Genomic DNA, 20,782 nt, shown 5'->3' with positions numbered 1-20,782 from the left:
GCATGGACGCCATGTTCACTGTTCCTTGCGAACTATGGCGGAAACTAGAGGCCTACATATGGAAGTCCCTTTTAGGTCTGCCAAATGCGATTCCCATAGAAGCGATCAGACGAGAGTTGGGCCTTTTGTCTCTAAACGCCACCGTCAGCGGGGCTGCGCTTGCCCTATTCAGGAAAACCCTAATTAAAGATAGCCTGCCGATCTTTAAAATAATTGGGCAGGAACTTGAATCAACCACTACTAAGTCGGTCCAAAAGTGGGTTTCTCTGCAAAAAACCAAACTGGAAGCCCTACAATGCTCACTCAATGATTTAATAACGAACCCACAAAGAGTAAGTGAAAAACTAAAATTGGAGGACTGGATCACCACCATGGACAAAGCAGCTTCCACCAAGTGCTTAAACCATTTACCTCCAACTTATAACAAATTGAATCGTCCCATGATGTACTGTCTGCGATTTCCAGATAAAAAACTGCGCTCAACTTTCTTGAGGGCTTGCTTAAATCTGCTCCACACCCGTGAAATCTTAGGAAGAAGACTGCAGGCCAGTTCAATTACATGCAGATTGTGTGAAGACCCTGGCTCGGTGGAGAACATCCGCCACCTGCTCTTAAACTGCCCGGCTTTGAACGACATTCGCGCTCCATTTTTGACTCCGCTTTGGCTTGACTCGGTCTTGATCGAGGAGCACACGTGGTGGTGCCGTTTAATATCTGGCGAGAAGCCTCGATGGGCGGTAGCCACGGCCAAAATATTGGAAGCAGCCTTCATTAAAATCGGTGGCTTAGCCAGTGATCTGCCGGTGCAACTCTGAAAACTTCCGTGAAGTTTAGTCGCTAAGCTTTACATTGGCGAACTCTTCTCTTGATTTTCTTTTTGATTTACACCTACTGTATTCATCAACTTCTTGTAAAAATCAATTTTTCCTTTGATTGTACACAAGTAAATAAATAATAATAATAATAATAAATGGCGGCCCCTATAGAATCTTGTGTGCCAGTATTCAGATTTATGGACTTGGAAGCATACCATTTTCACTTGCCTTATCAAATAATGTTTGCCAATATTAAAGTATTGTATCCTGAAGTAAATATGGTAATTTTTACAAACATTCACTTCACCCCCTCAAGTGATTTGTGCAGGCATTCTGTTAGGAGTCCACCTACCTGGGCCCACACACCCCTTCTTCCGTGGCGATTGTGGCATCCGAGATGGACTTGCCTCTTTATCGCAGGACTGGGACGAGTTCCCGGGTCAGTGCTGTTAGGGAGATTTATATGTGTTATGCTTAATCCCCTCTCCTAGTGAGACCCCCAGCACTTTTTGCTGGACTTCTGGACCTTTTCCTTGTCTTTTCTTTTCCCCTCATTCATTCTTACCTCCTCTACTCATAAGGAACTCTGTTTCATTTGTTTTACTTTATTTTATGGAGTTTTGCTTTCCTCCATATCTTTTAAAGGCATCGGTCTTACACTTTGGCAGCACACAGCACCCTATGTGCAGTGTTGCTGAGGGCCCTTTGGGTTTTCCTTTTATGTTCTTTTATTTTTCCTTAAAAACTACTGTTCTTAAGGAAAGAGGCCTTCTTTTTAACCTTTCTAAACTTCTACTCTTGAGAGATCAGCACACCCCACTCTATGTGGCGTGCTGAGGGGATACATAATATCCCCCTTCTCTCTGCTCCTGTAACATTTTAGTTACAGTAACAACCCTATAGTTTTGGCTGGTGGCAGTGGACCTGTTTTACTGACTTTTGTGCAATTTTCCACCGTAGGCTGTATTTACAGCTGGGTTATGCACAGGTTGGTCACATATGTTCCAACATGGGGGCTCCTTTCTTTTTTTGCCATTTATTGCATGGTTGTTCTTTGTTAGCCCTTCCCCTACTATCCTGGAAGTGGGAGGTCTTGATGTGAGTTTTGTTTTTGGCAGGCACCCTTTGTGTACCCACCAAGACTCCAGTGTGACTTTGAGTGAGGACAGGAAGCGTGGGAGGTTCCCAGAACTCTGCTATCCTTTGTCTGCTGATGTGCCTGAAAGTACCCAGTTCATAATCCAGGGGCTGGCTGTCCTGATTGGATTGGATAGCCACCCCCCGCCCCCTTTCTGTAAACTGGCCAGAGAGTTTGCAGAGGAGTGACTGGGAAATCCTGATAAAAGGTGTGGTTCCTGAGGCAGAAGGCAAGTCAACAGTTGGAACAGAAGATCTGAAGCAGAAGTCGACCAAAGATGTTGGAAGACCCTTCCAGTAACTGCAAATAGACCACTGCTGTCCTAACCCTGTTTTCTGAACAACAGAGGAGCTCTAAAGAGGATGGACCTCATTACGAGGTTGGAGGTAGCCTTGCCGGTAAGACCGACAAGGCTACCTCCAAAATCACATCCAGGTCCGGCATCCGCGAATGGTCAATTACTGGGATATTCTGGCCCAGCCAGACCCAGTAATTGCCCTTTCGCGGGTGCATGGGCCGGTACATCCCCATTCGAGCCCCACAGGGCTCAATGGGAATGGGGACGTCGGATGCACCGGCACCGTTTACAACGGTGCCAGTGCATCTGACATGCTGTGCTCGCGGGTGGCGTTCTGCCCTCCAGGTCAGACCTGGCGGGCTGACGGGCACCCAGGAGCACAGTTCGTAGTATGGCGGTATGGTAGCAACGCTGCCGTAGCGCTACCAGCACCGTTGTTGCCTTACCGCAATACTTATAATGAGGCCTGATGACTTCTTCCCTTTGGCTAGTGGGACCAACTAGTCATAAGATGACCTGCAGAACAAGCCCCCCCCGACATGCTGAGACCTTCCACGGCTATAAACCGCCAGGTGACTGACCTCTCACCTAATTGCAGTGCATCATCTTTCAGAGAACTAATATTCCTAGAACTTTGATGAGCTCCAGTTAGTCCTCCTGAGACAAGATCCCCCTCCTCAAAGTCCCCTCACCAGAGTGCAGGACTGCAGACTCGAGGCAGATTGACTGGGCGGTAACCATTTACTGTTGGATCTTGTAAAAAGGCACCAAAACTGAAGACAGACATGGGAGTCTGAAGAATTTCTTTCTGAGAGTCCTTCCTTATGACTGCTACTGTGACATCTCTTCCAGAGTCCCTCCTTTTGTCACCACGGCCAAGGAACAGGAGACTGTGTCCTCCGCTGCTGCACAGGAAAGAATCCAACTGCATATTCTTCAATGCTCCTACGGTACTGTGGGGCTCAAGGTAGTATTTACATCAAGCGGAAATGTCGCTCCTGTGTTACTGGAGTGTGTTATCAGTGTTTGGATGTTCACACATACCCATTTCTCAACCAGCATACTAAGAACTCCTAAGTGATGTAGTCAATTACTTAATTGTGACAAAATGAAGTGCATTTCTACAACACTGTACTTGCTAGGACTGCATTCCTTAACACCAAACTGTCCTTCCTCTCCCCTTTCCATCACCGACCCCTCCAGATACCATTGCCCCATTGCCCAATTTCCCTACTTTCAACTCCTTCAAACACATCTCCAGAGATTCATTCCTTGACCTACTATCCACCCCTCGACCCCTGCCCGCCTCTGTCCTGAAAGAAATATTCTCGTCTACCTGCTCAGGAGAACATGTGAGACCAATACTAAATGACTCCCTCACCTCTGGCATCTTCCCTGATGCCTTCAAAATAGCGCAAGTAAAACCACTTCCAAAAAATGCATCCCTTGACCCCCTTGACACCAAGAATTACAGGCCGATCTCCAACACCAGATTTCTTGCGAAACTCATTGACCGGACAGGATACCCCCAGATCAACTCCTTTGTAGAATTCATCTGTCTCCTTGACCCCGTACAATCAGGTTTCAGACCGCGGCATGAACAGAAACCACTCTGATCCCGATCTGGGATGATCTCAAAGTCATTGCAGACTCTGAAGGCTGTGCAGCACTGATTCTCCTCGATCTCTCTGCAGCCTTTGACACGGTTGACCACTCAATCATCCCTGACCGCCTTCACTCCCTAGGAACCCGTGGCACTGCTCTCAAATGGATTGCCTCCTTCCTCAGCAACAGGAAACAAATAACCATCCTCTCCCCTTTTGTCTCAACTGCTCGCTCTGTGAACACTGGAGTACCCCAAGGTGCATGCTTATCTGCTCTCCTGTTCAACTTCTATATAACAACTCTACAAGGAATCATCCGCTCGCACAACATCTCCTGTTACAACTACGCTGATGATACCCAAATTATCCTAAGAATTCCCAAGTCATGCACCAACCCCCTTCCCGACCTCGAAGTTTGTCTCCGCGATATCGACCAATGGATGACAATAAACCACCTCCTTTTGCACCCTGATAAAACTGAAATCATGGTGTGCAGCAATACTGCCCTTCTGCCACATCTGCTCCCATGGACCCCGTCCCTCGGCCCACACACCCACCCCCCTCCGATATGGTCAAAAACCTAGGCTGCACTATGGACTCAGGCCTAAGCCTCTCCCGTCAGATCAACAACATATCAAAATGCTGTCACTACCACCTCAAACTTCTCAGACGCATTTTTCCCTACCTCTTCTACCCGAACAGACTTGTCACAGTTATGTCTATTGTGATGTTGAGCCTGGACTATGCCAACGCCCTATAACTAGGAGCTCTGGCATACCAACTCAACAAACTCCAAAGAGCCCACAATGCTGCCGCAAAACTGCTCCTTGCCCTGGGTCAACGAGACCACATCTCACCCGCTGTACGAACCCTCCACTGGCTCCCAGTCGGACGAAGGGCCACCTTCAAAACCCTATGCATCACTCACCGAGCAGTACCCAATGTACCTATCAGAAAAGTTAAAACCCTACCTCCCATCTCGCACCCTAATGTCAAGCACTGCCCTCCTTCTAGTGATTCCAACCTCTAACTCTGTCAGGATCAGAGGATCCGCCTTCTCAACCTTGGCCCCAACTCGGTGGACTCACTCCCCCCACACATTTGACACACCCAAGACTATATGACCTCTATGAGCTCTAAAAACATGTCTCTTTCCATAATTCCCGACCACAACCATCTGAGGCGGCGGAGTCCTTGCAACCCGATGACAAATGCTCAATGAGATCCTGAGCAATGATGCTACTAAATGCGCTTATTAAGCCACTATTAAGCAAACACACGCTTGAAATCCGGAATTGCGGAATTGCGAACTCCTTAGATCACAACTCCACCCAAACACTCACCTCCCATATCACTATGCTTACTCTCTACTCTACACCAACATATGGAGTGGAGCTAGACCCCTCGATCAATTTCGACCTAGCTGCTCACATACGAACCTTACCCCATGAACACCTCATCATTCCAATAAAACGTTGCTACATATCATTACAAACCAGCCTAGCTGCACACATAAGCGTCCTACACAGGCCTAACACAGCCTGAACCCAGTCTTGGTGTCCATCCTCTAGACTGCACACATTCAACTGATATCAATACCACCACACCTAATGCTAGGATGCAGCTACCATCAGGCAATTGCATCAGCTGCACAAATAACTGGTGCACCTAAGCACCCTATGACACATTACTCTCTCAACTGACCTGGACTACGGTCCTGAGGGCGTTCAACCTACCAGCGCTTTGAGGTCATACCAATGATTTATAGAGCACTATATAAATTCCAAATAGCATAACATAACATAACAGCTTGAACAAAGACTAATGTGCTTAGATTTTTTCCACCTGGTGGAGTGACAAAAAACAGTACCTGCACCCATGCCAACTAAATTAGGCATACATCAGTATTTCATTTTCAAAGATTAATCAATTACCTACAAAACATGCACCCACTTTAGCGTTCAGCGAAGAAGAAGCTGAAAGGATATTATCATTGATTTTAGAAACAGAAAAATCTAATCCCATGACTCAGAATCCAGAGAGACGTATTAAGAATCTGGAAAAACGAATAAGAAGAGAAATCTCCTGAAAACTATACGCATCCACTCTAGCCCAATATTACAAAGAAAAACGTATACCGAGAGGACTGAGAGTGTATCTTAAACCCACACTCTGCAAAGAAAACACAGAATATGTAAAGCAAATGGGAACAAATACTGAATGAATGCTCTAGTGATCTAATTGTATTTATCATAGAAGGTTTAGCTAAATCCCTAACAAAAATTGACACAGAGATCAGACTAAAGGGAAAACAAAAGGGACATACAACAAAGAACATTTTTTAAATTCTGAAGGGACATTTTGGACTATTCGAGAGACATAGTTTATAGTTGGCAAGAATTCTACCAACAATCTAATCAAACAAGACCCAATAGACCAGGAAACAGACCCAACAATTAATTCCAAGACTACCACTAAGAACACAAGAAATCTCTGATCCCAATTTTACCGCACCATTCCACATTGGAGGGACTATAGAAATTGATACAACACTTGCAACAACTTCCATAATGCGTGTCCTTTTTTGGAAGTCGCAAGACCAGAAGAGGACACAAGAAAAAAATGAACTACCAAGAAAAAAAACAGGAGCCGATCGTGAACATCTATAAACAAATATTTCTACTCAACAACTAGATTTATTAATCTTGGGACTATCTTTTGTCCCTATGAACAATTCAACTTTACTTGAAGAACGTATTAATCTATCAAAATGGATGAGAAAGATGCGTCTTGAAGTATACTTTGATTCTCAACCACCGACAATCAAAAGATCCACAACTTTTGATTATCAGGAAATGAAACCTAAGAGCACCTTTAAACCTTCAGTGAACAATCTAGCCCTAGAGCTATTTGCGACCAAGATGATCAAAGACTTGAAATCAGTAAAATTTGTCGGTGAAAAAACACAAAATATCAGGAAACATCAAATAAAATGACTTTTCAACAGTTGGCAGAGGATACAAGCATCATCGTAAAACAAGCTGGCAAAGGAGGGGCAATTGTCATAATGGACACCTCATTTTACATCTAAAGCTGTCTAGACCAGTTGTGCAGAAAACATAGACTTATTTGAGAGATACCACACATTTTCCTAACACACTCAAGGACTTGACTGAACTCCCTCAAGAAATCATTCTCTTCACATTAGGTGTACACAGTCTCTATAAATCTATTCCACATGGTGAAGGACTTGGTGCACTGGAATGGGCACTACTGCAGGAAGAATACACTCAAGCCACTAGGATTTTCACTCTAGAACTGACAAGAATAATTCTAAACAACAACTACTTTAGATATGGCAAAGCCTAATAATTAACACATCTCTGGCATCTCAATGGGATCAGCAATGGCCCTAGTATATGCACATGTATTCTTGCAGAGCTTTGAAAAGAAATATGTACTTCAGCAAAAAGTATGGTCAAGGAAATTACTAACATGGAAGAAATTCATACATGATATCTTTGGTATCTGTATAAGCACAAGGAAAGAACTTTTAGCAATCCAGAGATTCAATTTATTGACGTAATAATCACATTTGAGAACAACAAACTGCAAACCACGATATATTGGAAACCTCCAGATGTCAATAATATCCTACACTGCAAAAGTTTCCATCCAACACATCTGAAACATAATCTCCCCTTGAGTCAATATTTGCAGATAAAAAGAATCATATCCTATGAGAATAAAATAAGTGAAACCACAGATGAAATAACCAACAGATCTAAGGATTGGGATTACCCTGATGAAATTTTGACCAAAGCTAATACAAGATCCAGATCTCAAAGTAGAGATACTCTTCTGGCACCTAAAAGACTGACAGAAGCACCAGAATTAATTTATATCATGAGATTCTCAAGATAGAGCAACCAAATAAAGCAACTACTAAAAAAGAACTGGAAGATTACGAAACTTGATCCTCAACTTAACAATCTTTTTCCGAACCCACCGATGGTGCCATATACAAGAGGGAGGAACTTGAAAGATAGCTTAGTGAAAGCTGAAAGAACGTAAAAATCCAACCAACCATTTGTATCAAAACCTAAACATGGGACATTCCCCTGTCTACATTGTGGCCACTCTGACAACATCCAGAAAGGCAACCATATTAGACATCCAACACGGGCAAAAAGATAATATAGATAATATTTAGAGACTAGGCAACATGTAACACCAACAAAGTGATTTATGCCCTCATTTGTCCATGTGGGAAACTATACATAGGACAAACCTCACAAAAAAATTAAAGAACAAATAACTGAACATAAATTGCACAAAAAATGAATAAACCCCCAGTAGCGTGGCACTTTACAATAATAAGTCATGAAATAGTACAGCAGAAATTTTTAATTCTAGAAAGGATCAAGACACCATCCCGTGTGGGTAATTTGGCAAATATGACATTGAAAAGAGAAATGTTCCGGATTAATAAATTAGACACAATAGACCAAAAGGTGATGAACGAAGAATTTTCCTTAATGCCATTTCTATAAGGGGAATCAACTGCTACAGTAGAGAAATTTAGCAACATTGTAGGGATATCTAATACTGTAAATGCTCCCAATGTATTACAGAACACATCAAGTAGGATAAAAAGACTACACTACACAGATTATATCAAGGGATGACTCTAGGAATAAGAAATCAATGAGAGATAATAATGATTTGTAAATATGGGGGACTGAACTAATATCTAACCCAGTAGAGACTACATGGATTGTAATTACGAATTCAATTATAGACATGATGAGGAAGGCGTACAGTATCTCATAGAAATATTTACTATGAAATTATATAAAAGCTGGTAATGAACACAATGTGATAATGGGGTCAATGTGATAAATATATGAATTTAGAAAAAGAATGATTCAACCTCTAAACATATTGTGCCTACGAACATCGCTTTCAGATATGGTGATCACTTGAAACTATCTTAGATTGTATGTCTGGAATAAATATGGAATTTTGGAGGCCTGATTGGGCATATACCATGGTACCAATTTAATATTACACCCATTTATGATCCTGAGTGATTAACAATCATTTAGTTCTTATCAGTATAAAGACCCTCTATTCGATGTAATCAACTATATTCACAATTATGATCACATATAAGATAAATAAGGGAGTCTCTATAAGACCTACCACCTATGGGACACATATGGTTACAACCCCGCAAATTTGCGGTAAACAATAGGACGTGGGATATCACGTTTGTACATGATGATGTTATCACATTGTCGCGTCATCATGTTATGAACGGGGTGCGATATATAAAGCAACCATTTTGGACTGCGAATGCTGAGATACACAAGGAAGGAACACCTCACAAACACACGGATACACTGGTTAGTGACTGAGCACTGCTCAAGGAAATACACACATGATATTTGACACTACACTTGGTGATTTAATATTGAGGTGAAGCTATATTGCACTCATTCTGTGGTCTTTCAACAGATCATAGACACAGATGTCTTCATGCCCCCAGACCACTAAGATGCATATGCCATCTGAAAAACAGATCTAAGAGTGGACATATAGAACACCATCACAGAGGCGTGAGTGAGTTTTTCGATTTTATATTGACATACATTTTTGATTTGGTTGATAATCATTAACTTGATGCTAATAGATCTTATATTGATTGGACTTACACCTACTTTTATAGGGTTTTATTCGCTATGAGGAAAGTTTGAAATAACTTACAATTTTGGGTGATGATAATTCAAGGAAGAATTACACTGGAATAGGTAAGCATCTAAATGAAATCTGATGATTTAGAATGACAGATAGTGATTTAAAAAGAAACAACTACTCTAAAAGGTTGTAAAGCCATTTCATAATTTCTCCATAGCCTAGGGTGATTATTTTACCCTGACCATGAAAACTAAATTAAAATTGAAAGAGGACCCATGTCACAGCCCACTCAGGTGAAAAAATGCTTATGTTCCAAATAAGGAACTGATATACATGTACACAGAGTGTGTTGTAATTAACATTATGAATATTGATGAATCTATTTGAATTAACTTTGTAGATATTAATGGAAACTTTGAGAAGAAGAATTAATAATCAGCTCCTGAAGAAGGGATTCTTCCGAAACGCACTGAGCACAATTCATTTTATGTTTGAATTATTTTGAAAATTGATTATCATTTTATCTTTCCTTATAATGAATTAAATGAGAGGTTGATCTTGTTGAACATTGTGTCTTTGGGATATTTTGATTAAGAATGAATACTATTCCAACTAAAGACAGATATATTTGACTGCCATTATAGACAGTACTAGAGGTGTGCAGGGGATGGGAGTGTCCCTCAAATTAGGACACTGTTCAAATTCGCACCCATACCCATTGCCCAGGCCTAAAGCTTGTGCATCCATGGGGAGTCCTTTACAAGGACCCTGATAACTGTTTTATTCCACTAAAGCATCCTACTTGAAAGTTAATGAACTTTGCCTTTTCTGCTTCTACACATTACTTTGCACCCCTCCTCAACTAACTTTGAAGAACCCTTAACTATTAGGGTTCTTATTAGAATCATTGGAAAGTATTTCAAAGTGGTATATTTCTGCTGCTAGTGCTGAATAACCATTTTTCCTTACAACAGAACCTTGTCTGAGTGATTTTACAAAGCAAATTGATTTATTATTGAACTGTGCTTATGCCCGGTGCAAGCCACTACTATTCAAGCATTCACCTGAAAAAGTGTTACTTATGTTTTCCATTTGTGTTGGTTAGTCTATATAGTATTTACTTACCTTTGCCTTGTGTATATAAAATGCATGTATATTTACTATGACTACAAGTGTGTGAGAGCTTCGTTGGGCTAATGTTATTTACCAAGTTCACTGTACTTACCTACAGCTCACATCCTCCTCATAAGATAAACCTGGGTGATCTGCCATTCTACCAAACCTTTGGGTAGTACGGACTTAAATTAAGAGTGGGGGCCTGTATACCAAGGGATAGTTGTATAGAGTCTCACTTACTGATAGACCTTAGCAGAACTCTCCTAATATTAGCCCATTCCAAGATTGCTACCAGCGGGCTCCAAGCCAAGACTCATCCAAGATGGTTGCTGCAACGTAAATATCATTGGGCCCGCTCGTGTATGCCGTGAGCAGACAGAGTCCCATCGATTCCTACAAAATAAGAAGACGTGGTGCCCACCCCGTCTTGAAACTTCAGATCCATCCAGATTCCTGACAAAACCAGGACCACTCTAGCTAATTAGTACTACTTCACTAACAGAAGCCTTGCTTGCTCCTGACCCATAACTTTCCTATGCCTAGTCCCATTCAGTCGCCACTCAAGGGAACCCATTCACCTTGAGATGTCAGCGAAGGGAAGTCACTGCATCTACTGTTGGTTCTAGCAAGGGCCTGGCTATTTCAGGTAAATATAATTGGGATGGGGAATTATCGAACTGATATACCGTTGTACTTGTGGCTACTTATGCTGATCCCTGTCCTTCTCCTGCGTTTGTACCCTTGTGCAGCTCCTGTCATGCGGAACCAGGAATCCCTCGAGAGGAGGCGCATCAGATAAGTAGCCCCTGCCTGGCTTGGGGAAACTGCCTTTTTACTGTGTCCTAAATACAGAGAAAGGTCTTACCCTCCTAGGAAGTGGGTAACAATGGGCTATATCAGACCCTATATCATGCAAATAGCATTACTGCTAGTCGGTCTGGCACAATCTTCCTGGATCCTGAGTAGTGTTACATCTGTAATTCCCCATTTGTCCATAGGACTCTATGAGGACTTTTGGTGCTATATTCGGTAATAGTGCCAAAGCCGGCCAAAAATGGGAGGAAAGCCCAAACTCGGGATTGGGTGGAGCACTAATGCTGCAGTGATAGTGGTACCAGTGCATGTTTGCCGCTCCGCCCAACCCGTGATATGGCCCAATATCTTTTGACTCCCAGGGAGTTCTGCAGGTCATCCAGAACTACGTAATCTGACATATTCATGTGCTGCAGAAAATGATTAATGCAAGTAATCCCTTTTTGCTCATTCAGCACAGATAAGGAACACCTGAAGCAGGATCGATTCACAAAAAGTGAAGACAAAAAATTGGCATTGTTGATCTTTTTTACTTTTTTCCTGCGAACTATAGCTTCTAGAGGCACTATTTATTCTCTGGCAAACATACTGCATTTTCTCATTTAGGTTCTGGAGCTCCTCATCTGCTCTTTGCTAAGGAGATGCACATTCCAAGTGGGAGTTCTTGCCCTGTGCGTGCATCCCGAACGCTCTCCTAGGCATGCAAATCCTCACCTGGTTTCTGCCCGGCTGAGAAGCAGAGGGTGGTAACCTTCAAATGTAAAAGTAATTGCTACCACACCAATACATGCCGAAAATAGGAATAATCTAACCATTGTAGCAGTTACTACAATTAAAACGTACAGACACTGCAACTCAACTCGATATTGAAATAGTCACATTAGCAGGCTCCTGAGAAGAGAGCTAAGAAAGAAGTAAAAAATCTACGACAATAACGCTTGGCATACAAATTCATAGGTGTATAAATATATACATCAACACCATTACACAGATTAGTTCTGTTTTGACTGCACTTGGCTAAAGGACCACATCCATTCTAATTGCCCTTAGGGGACCATTGTCATGAGTCACTGCAATGGAGCTACTATGGAAAGGATGCCAAGACTTATCATGATTCTCTTGAAAGCAAATTTTTTTTTTAGCCCGACCGATGAATGTTGGTCAATAAAACAATGACACTGAAACTGGTTAAAAGCATAAAGACTCAAATGGGATCATTAAGGTATGTACTTTTAGTCTGGGTCTGCATACACAAGATATATTTAATTAAGGACATACAATGGGCCTCATTACGACCCTGGCGCTAAGTGAAAAACGATGGCGGTAAATGGTTACCGCCATCGTTTTCCGCCAGGTCCGATCATGACCCGTGACCGTTAACTACATGCCATTAGGGGCATCGTAGTTAACGCTGCCGCTAACTGCGCTAAGGGTGCACGCACGCGACCGCCCACACCGTACTTAGCGCCATGGCGGAAAGGTACGCAAATGCCGACCCAAGCGGACATGCACCTAACGCCATCACCCAGCCCGTTAAGTACCTTACCGCCATGGTGCTAATAACGCCATCGCGAACCAACCGTAAAGGGCCATGTTAAGTGAATGCAGCTGCCACAGGTGCACAGAAACAGCACAGGTGAAGGCAATACAGACTCAGGAAGTACAAAAAGAGCACATCCCACCCCTTCCCACACCCAGTCACACTCCGCAATGATACCAATACGACTAGCAATGTTGGAGCTGGAGGACCTGATAGCAATGCATGTGCTACAACAGCAACTACAACAACAACAACAACAACAACAACAACAACAACAACAACAACAGGCAACACAGAGGAGACGCAGGAGGAGAAGGAGAGCAAGGCAGGCCCAGCAAGCCCCACCAGCACAGCCAGTGCCACCACGCAGGCAGCCCCCAATCCCACGCATCAGAGCCAATCCATTCAACCTCACTGCTGAGCAGATCCACACCCTGTACCGTTTGGACCGGGACACCATCACCGCCATCGTAGACATGACACACAACGACATCGTCAGCATGATAGAAACTCCAACCGCCATCCCCCCCCTACTGAAGGTAGTGTCTGTACTCCACTTCCTGGCCACAGGCACCTACCAGCACACAGTGGGGCACCTGCATGGCATTTCACAACCATTATTCTCACGAACACTCATCCAAGTGCTCGATGCCCTCCTCAAGCACACAGACGACCACATCTCATTACCACGGACTGGCCAGGAGATTGCAAACACCAAAGTGGGTTTCCATGCACTAGCCGGCATACCCGGTTGCATTGGTGCCATCGACTGCACCCATGTGGAATTGGTGGTTCCACGTGCCATGGAGGTACCGTACCGCAACCGGAAACAGTTCCACTCAATCAACGTGCAAATGGTCTGTGACTCCAACAAGATCATCACACATTGTTGTGCCCGATTCCCCGGATCAACCCATGATTCTATGGTCCTGAGGAACTCCACAATACCACGCTACATGGAGCGACATGCAGGGCCAAGATCCTGGCTACTCGGTGAGTCCAATGTCATGGAAGTGGGCAGGTGAATGACGTACCGATGCATACTCCACCTGGCAGAAAGGGGGGGATGCATACTCCACCTGGCTGAAAGGGGGGGGTGCATATTCCACCTAGCTGAAAGGGGGGGGATGCATACTCCACCTGGCTGAAAGGGGGGGGATGCATACTCCACCTGGCTGAAAGGGGGGGGATGCATACTCCACCTGGCTGTGAGTAACACAGAGAACGGAGACAGAGGACGGGCACTCACAATGCACACAACCCCTCTGCATACATTGGGTGATGGCATGCAAAACAGGCCATGGGAGCCATGAGCATATACTGGTAGCATTGTGTGAATCAATTAATGCATGTAGAAGTAAGCCAAAGTAACAGTTGGATGCAAGCCATGGTGGAACATCATGTTCTTGATCAGACAACATGACTGACACATACATTCTCGCCTACATACAGGTGATGCAGGCTATCCCCTGAAGAGGTGGCTCCTTACACCAGTCCGGAACCCGCAGAACCAGCACGAGGAGGACTTCAACCGTGCACATACACATACTCGTGTGGTCATAGAGCAGACATTCGGCCTATTGAAGGCACGGTTCCGAAGCCTCAGCAGGTCTGGTGGGGCACTCCTGTATGGCCATGAGAAGGTGGCAAAGATCGTCATGGCATGTGTCATGCTACACAATATGTGCGTCAGACGGAATGTGCCCCTGCCCCCTGACGCAGAACTGCAACCACCTGACGATGAGGATGAGGAGGGTGCAGATGGGGCGGCACCCCATGGAGGAGGCGATGCACAGGAGGGGCGTGCAATGCGCCAAAGTATCATCGACCACTGCTTCTAGCACACACGGCTGGTGTGTATCACATGGTGACTGCACTTGGGGCACTGTGTGGCTCTGGGACATGCACACTGTGGACTGTACCCCAATAAAGCCCACATACGCAATGAAAATGTCCACACAATTCTTTTTCGGAAAGAAAAAAGTGTATTCAAACTATGAAACGTCGTGACACACCCCCTCCCACCTCCCCCCTGCACACCCCAACACACCTCCCCACCTCCCCCCTGCACACCCCAACACACCCCCCACCTCCCCCTGCACACCCCAACACCCCCCCACACCTCCCCCCTGCACACCCCAACACACCCCCCCACCTCCTCCCTGCACACCCCAACACCCCCCCACCTCCCCCCTGCACACCCCAACACACCCCATGTAGGTGTCAACAGATGCCTGTGACAGTGGCCACAGGCTGTTACAAGCCCCCTCTCCCGGCCCCCGGGGCACCCCTGGCTGTGGAGCGCAGGTTACGTCCGGAACGTCGCACGGGGCTGCTCTGTGCAGAACTGGCAGTGGAGGATGTCCCTGCCTGCCCCCGTGCATGCACGTCCTGTAGGGTGTGGGTGTGCTCAGTGAGCGCACGACGCAAGCCGGCAAGTTCAGCACAGATGTCCCTGTACATGGCCTGCATGGCATCCCTCAGGGTGGCAGTGCTCTGCGCTACTTCTGCCCTTAGGGTCTCCGTGGCCTGTTCAATGGTTGCCCTAGCCCCCACACATTCCGCGGCATGCTCAGTCAGCATCGTGGACAGTTGTTGCTGCCGTTCTGTGATGTCCTCGAGGGACTGCTGCCCCTGCTGGCCCATGGCCAGTGCTGGTGGTGTGATGGAGGGGCTGCTCCCCTCCTGTGGAGTGAGGACTGGGCATGGGGTGGAAGGCCACTCCTCTACCTCTGTGTGCCCCTGTGTGTGATCCTCATGGGGGCTGGCGTCTGAGAAACAGGGGGAATGTAGTAGGTCAGTGGGGCTTCTGACCTCGTGCTCCATCTCCGAGTCTGAACATGCAGCTATTGCAGCTGTCTCACCGATGTTGCTGCTGGCCGCTGACCTGGTGCCTTCTGTGGCAGGCAATGTCGGTAGAGGTGGAGCAGCTGCTGCTGGCCTGCTGCCTACAGGGGTGCTTGCCGGTGGGACGTCCGGTATGCTCGCAGTGGGTCCTGCTTGTTGTGGGGTCTGCCTCACTGCAGCTGAGGTTGAGGGTGCGGGGACGGTATTGATGGCCTTCTTGGCTCTCTTCGTCGCAGGGGTGTCCTGGTCCTCGGGGTGTGAATCTGTGCCTGTGGTGGAGCAAAGGAGGGAGGGCGTTATTGATGGGTCTGCGGTCTTTGGAATGACAATGATTGACATTATTCTGGTCAGTAGATGAGGCAGATTTCAGGCAGGGCCATGCAGGTTGTCTCCTTTTAGTGTGGAATGTGGATGCAGGTATGCGGGTGCCAGCAGTGTATACAGGGTGGTGCTCGCATGTGGCTATGGGCAGTGTTGAAATGTGTTGCATTTACACTGTAGGGCAACCTTGTGCTACACATGAATGGACTGCAGTGACTATGGCATGTCTTGTTTGAGGCACCTACCTTCATCGCCTGATGTCGGAGCTCCCCTTTCCATCCCTCCAACGCCTTCAATGGATTCCATGCCAATCGTGGTTGCACAGATCTCCTCCCACGGTTGGAGTTTTAGTGGGGATTCCGACCCTCCACCGGTACCCAGGGCAAGGTTGCGGTTTGCAGAGATGACGGCTCTGACCCGTATGCGTAGGTCATCCCAGCGCTTCCTGCACTGCTGTGGGGTGCGGGGTACGGTCCCCACCGCGCTGACGCGCTCGGCCACCAGGGCCCAGATGGCCTTCTTCTTCGCTATCGCTGTCCTGGTCATTTCCGGGGAGAAAACAACACCTGCGTTGTCTTGCAGGGTCTCCGCAAGCATGCAGAGTTCCTCCCGGCTGAATCTCTCCTGGCGCTGGCGGTCACATGCCTTCTTTACAACTTTTGGCATTTTCGGGTACTTGGATGGGTGGCTGATTGGTTGGTTGTTCGGTAGGATGGCAATGGATTGTGTTTTTAAAGATGGCCGACGTGCTGTTTCCCGTTCCGGCGCGATGACGCTATTTCCGGTTCAGCTTTTTACGGCCACCGCAAATTACGGCCACCGCAAATTACGGTGACCGCTAATTACGGTGGTCGCTAATTACGGTGGCGGAAGTGCACCTTGCTCGCTTTACGATGCCGGTAGGGGCCTTTTCCGCCATGGCGTTAATTGCATTACCGCCATGGCGTAATGCTCGTGCGCGATGGGTCGTAATGTGGCGCTCTTTACGCCATCGGCCCACGGCGTAAACGCTCATTACGCCATGGCGGTAATGACGGAAGATTACCGCCTGGGTCGTAATGAGGCCCAATGAATTTTACCTAGGCTGTAATTCATTGTAGGGTGTTATTGTTCTCAGAATGGATAATACATTTTGAATAACTGATTGGGTCATGATGTATAGTTAGGCTTACCATAAAGTGCATAATTAGCCATGTGACGTGAATGTTTTCACTATTGAGAACAACACCACACTCCCCATCCATACACCCCATGCAATATCTAAGTCACAAGCCAGAGGAGCTCTCTGGTGCTCCAAACATCACAAGTCTCCCTCCACTACCACACCATCCTTGTGTCCACTGAGGAATTCCCCACCCTCTCAACCTACCTCCCATGCCGCCCTCTCCCTCCCCCTCAGTCCCTTCTTGACCCCCGCCCACAGACCCCCCCTTCATATCCCTTCCCTTCTCTGAAGGTAGATTGTCTCGCCTTTTCTAGAACAGTAGATTCATTCTCTTCCCCCTCTGACCCTCCTACCTTCTCTCACACTCCTATGGCACCAAAACGCCAAAAGAGTGACTGGTCCTCTCCCTCGACCCACCATACCTCACCACTTCTCCATCGGTCCAACCTCCCAGCCTCTCCCACCCCTACCTTCAGATGCTCCCCCCTCATGTTCTCCACCCCCTTGCTCTTGACTTCTCACCAAGAACACCTAAACCCCCAGCACCCTACAGACTCGAACCAGAATCAACTCGCCTACACCCCCACACCTAAAGTGCCCCACTCACCACCCTCCCAATCCTCCCTGATCCTTCCCACCTCGTCTCTCACATACCACCGCCCGCCTACTCATCCCTCCCCCCAACTGTGTAACCCTCTCTCCCAACACTGAACATGCACAGGCATCCAGTTCCCCCTCTACCCTCCCTCAGCCAGACTCAACCACACAGAATGATCTTACCACAGCCCCCACCTCATCGGGCACCCATGTCCACCAAGCACTCCCCGCGATGAGCATCACGAAATAATTTAATGCCCGCTCCGTAGCAAGAAACAGTCACAGCATCTTTGACCTCCTATCCTCTGACAATCCTGACCAAATTTTTATCACAGAAACCTGGTTCTCTGATGATTTTGCACCAGTTGCGCACAAGGCCTTCCCCCCTGGCTACTCGCTTATTGCCCACAATGGACTCTCCAGAGGTGGCAGAGTGGCAATCCTCTACAACCCCATTTCTCTGTTTCACTCATCGAATCCCAGCCATGCAACGCTTCCTGTGAATTCCTTCTGGTAAAACTCTCGCTACCATCGACATTCACCCACAGCTTCCTACTCATCTACAGACACCCTGGATAAGACAGACATTTCACCAATAATCTCTGTGACTCAATAGCTACCATTCAGGTAAATCACCCATCCATTACACTCCTGGGTGATTTCAATATCTGGTTTGGTATGCCCAACAACCCCATGACCCATCCTCTGGTCGATAGCCTTAATGCACTCCACCTCTCCCAACATACAACTGGTCCATCTCACTCAGGTGGGCACACCCTTGATGTGATTTTCAGCTCCTATGACCTGTTCTCTATATTCAGTCCCAAACCACTTAGCTGGACAGACCACTTTGCCAACCCTTTCTCTATCCACACACCAGCAACCCCATATACAGCCCCCTGACCCCACCTTTGGTCACAATGCTGGAACAAAGTCAAGGTACTCCCCGACCTAACTGAAGCCCTGCTGCTCCACCCCCTGCAACACTGTCCTGTGGTAGACCCTTAACCATGGAATCCTTCGACTCCTGGCTTACAGAATCACTAATTTCACTCACCCACTCGTGCCCCGCAACCTCACGCAAAGGACCATTCAAAAAACAAAATAACTCTCTTGAACGCAAATGGCAAGCATCTAAAACCGAACTCAGCAGATACATGTTTGCCCTCCACCACCGTAATTACAAATCTGATATCCGAAAGGCCAAAATAGCCTATTACAGTAAACAAATTCTGAACTGTGGCAACAGCAGCAAAGAATTCCACAAGATCATCTCAGAATTTGTGAGACAAACTTGCACCTCCACCCAATCACTCTGCGACTCTCGCTACATTTCTACAACACAGCACTCAACAGGATGGCAATCCTTAAGTCCTTGCAGACACTCTACCCTACACTGACCCCTCCTGATCCCATTGCCCCGACGCCCACTCTACCAACCTTCAACTCTTTCAAACCCACATACAGAGACAAGTTCCTTGACCTACTATCAGCCAGCAGACCTTCCAGATCATCCCTCGACCCCTGCCCTGCCTCTGTTCTGAAAGAAATATGCTCATCTACCTGCGCAGAAGAACATATAGGAGCCATATTAAATGACTTCCTCACCTCTGGCACCTGAAGCCTTTAAAATAACGCATCTCAAGCCACTTCTAAGAAAGGCATCCCTCAACCCCGTCTTGACCCTAAGAATTACAGGCTGATCTCCAACACCAGATTTCTTGTGAAACTCATTGACTGGATTGCATACTCCTAGCTCAACTGCTTTGTAGAATCCAACAAAGTCCTCAGTGCCCCAAACATTCAGGCTTCAGACCCCGACATGGAACAGAAACCACTCTGATCTCGATCTGGGATGATCTCAAGGTCACAGCAGACTCTGAGGGTTACACAGCGCTGATACTACTCGATCTCTCTGCAGCCTTTGACACGGTTAACCATTCAATCCTCCTTGACCGCCTCCACTCCCTAGGAATCTGTGGCTCAGCACTCAAATGGATTGCCTCTTTCCTCAGCAACAGGAAACAAATCGCTTTCTCTCCCCTTTTGTCTCAACTACTCCCCCTGTGAACACTGGAGTACCCCAAGGCGCATGCCTCTCTGCTCTCCTTTTCAACCTCTATCCGACCACTCTACTTGGAATCATCCATGCGCGCAACTTCTCCTGTTAAAACTATGCTGATGATACCCAAATTATCCTAGGAATCCCCAAGACAAGCACCAACCCCCAAGACAAGCACCAACCCACATCCCAACCTAATACTGACCGATGGATGACATGTAACCACCTCCTTTTGAACCCTGATAAAACTGAAATTATGGTGTGCAGCAATACTGCCCTTCTCCCACAACCGCTCCCATGCCTCCCCTCCCTTGGCCCACCACCATGGACTCAGGCCTAACCCTCTCCCGTCAGATCAATAATGTTTCATAAAGCTGTCGCTACCACCTCAAACTTCTTAGACACATTTCTCTTTACCTCTCCTACCCCAACAGACCCGCTGCTGTTATGTCTTTTGTAATGTTGAGACTGGACTATGCCAACTCCTTATACCTGGAAGCACCGGCTTTCCAACTCAACAAACTCCAAAGAGCCCAAAACGCCCAAAACGCTGCCACCAAACTCCTCCTCGCCCTGGGACACAGAGATCACATCTCACCCACTCTCCGAAACCTCCAATGTCTCCAAGTTGGACGAAGGGCAACCTTCAAGACCCTATGCATTACCCACTGTGCAGTGCACACGACCGGCACAACGTACCTACAAGAGAAGATAAAACCCTACCTCGCATCTCGCACCCTAAGATCAAGCATTGCCCTCTTTCCAG

Source organism: Ambystoma mexicanum, chromosome 6p (genome assembly GCF_040938575.1).
Source record: "Ambystoma mexicanum isolate Mex_15411 chromosome 6p, UKY_AmexF1_1, whole genome shotgun sequence".
Lineage (NCBI taxonomy): Eukaryota > Metazoa > Chordata > Amphibia > Caudata > Ambystomatidae > Ambystoma > Ambystoma mexicanum.
Note: the sequence above shows the minus strand (reverse complement) of the source record.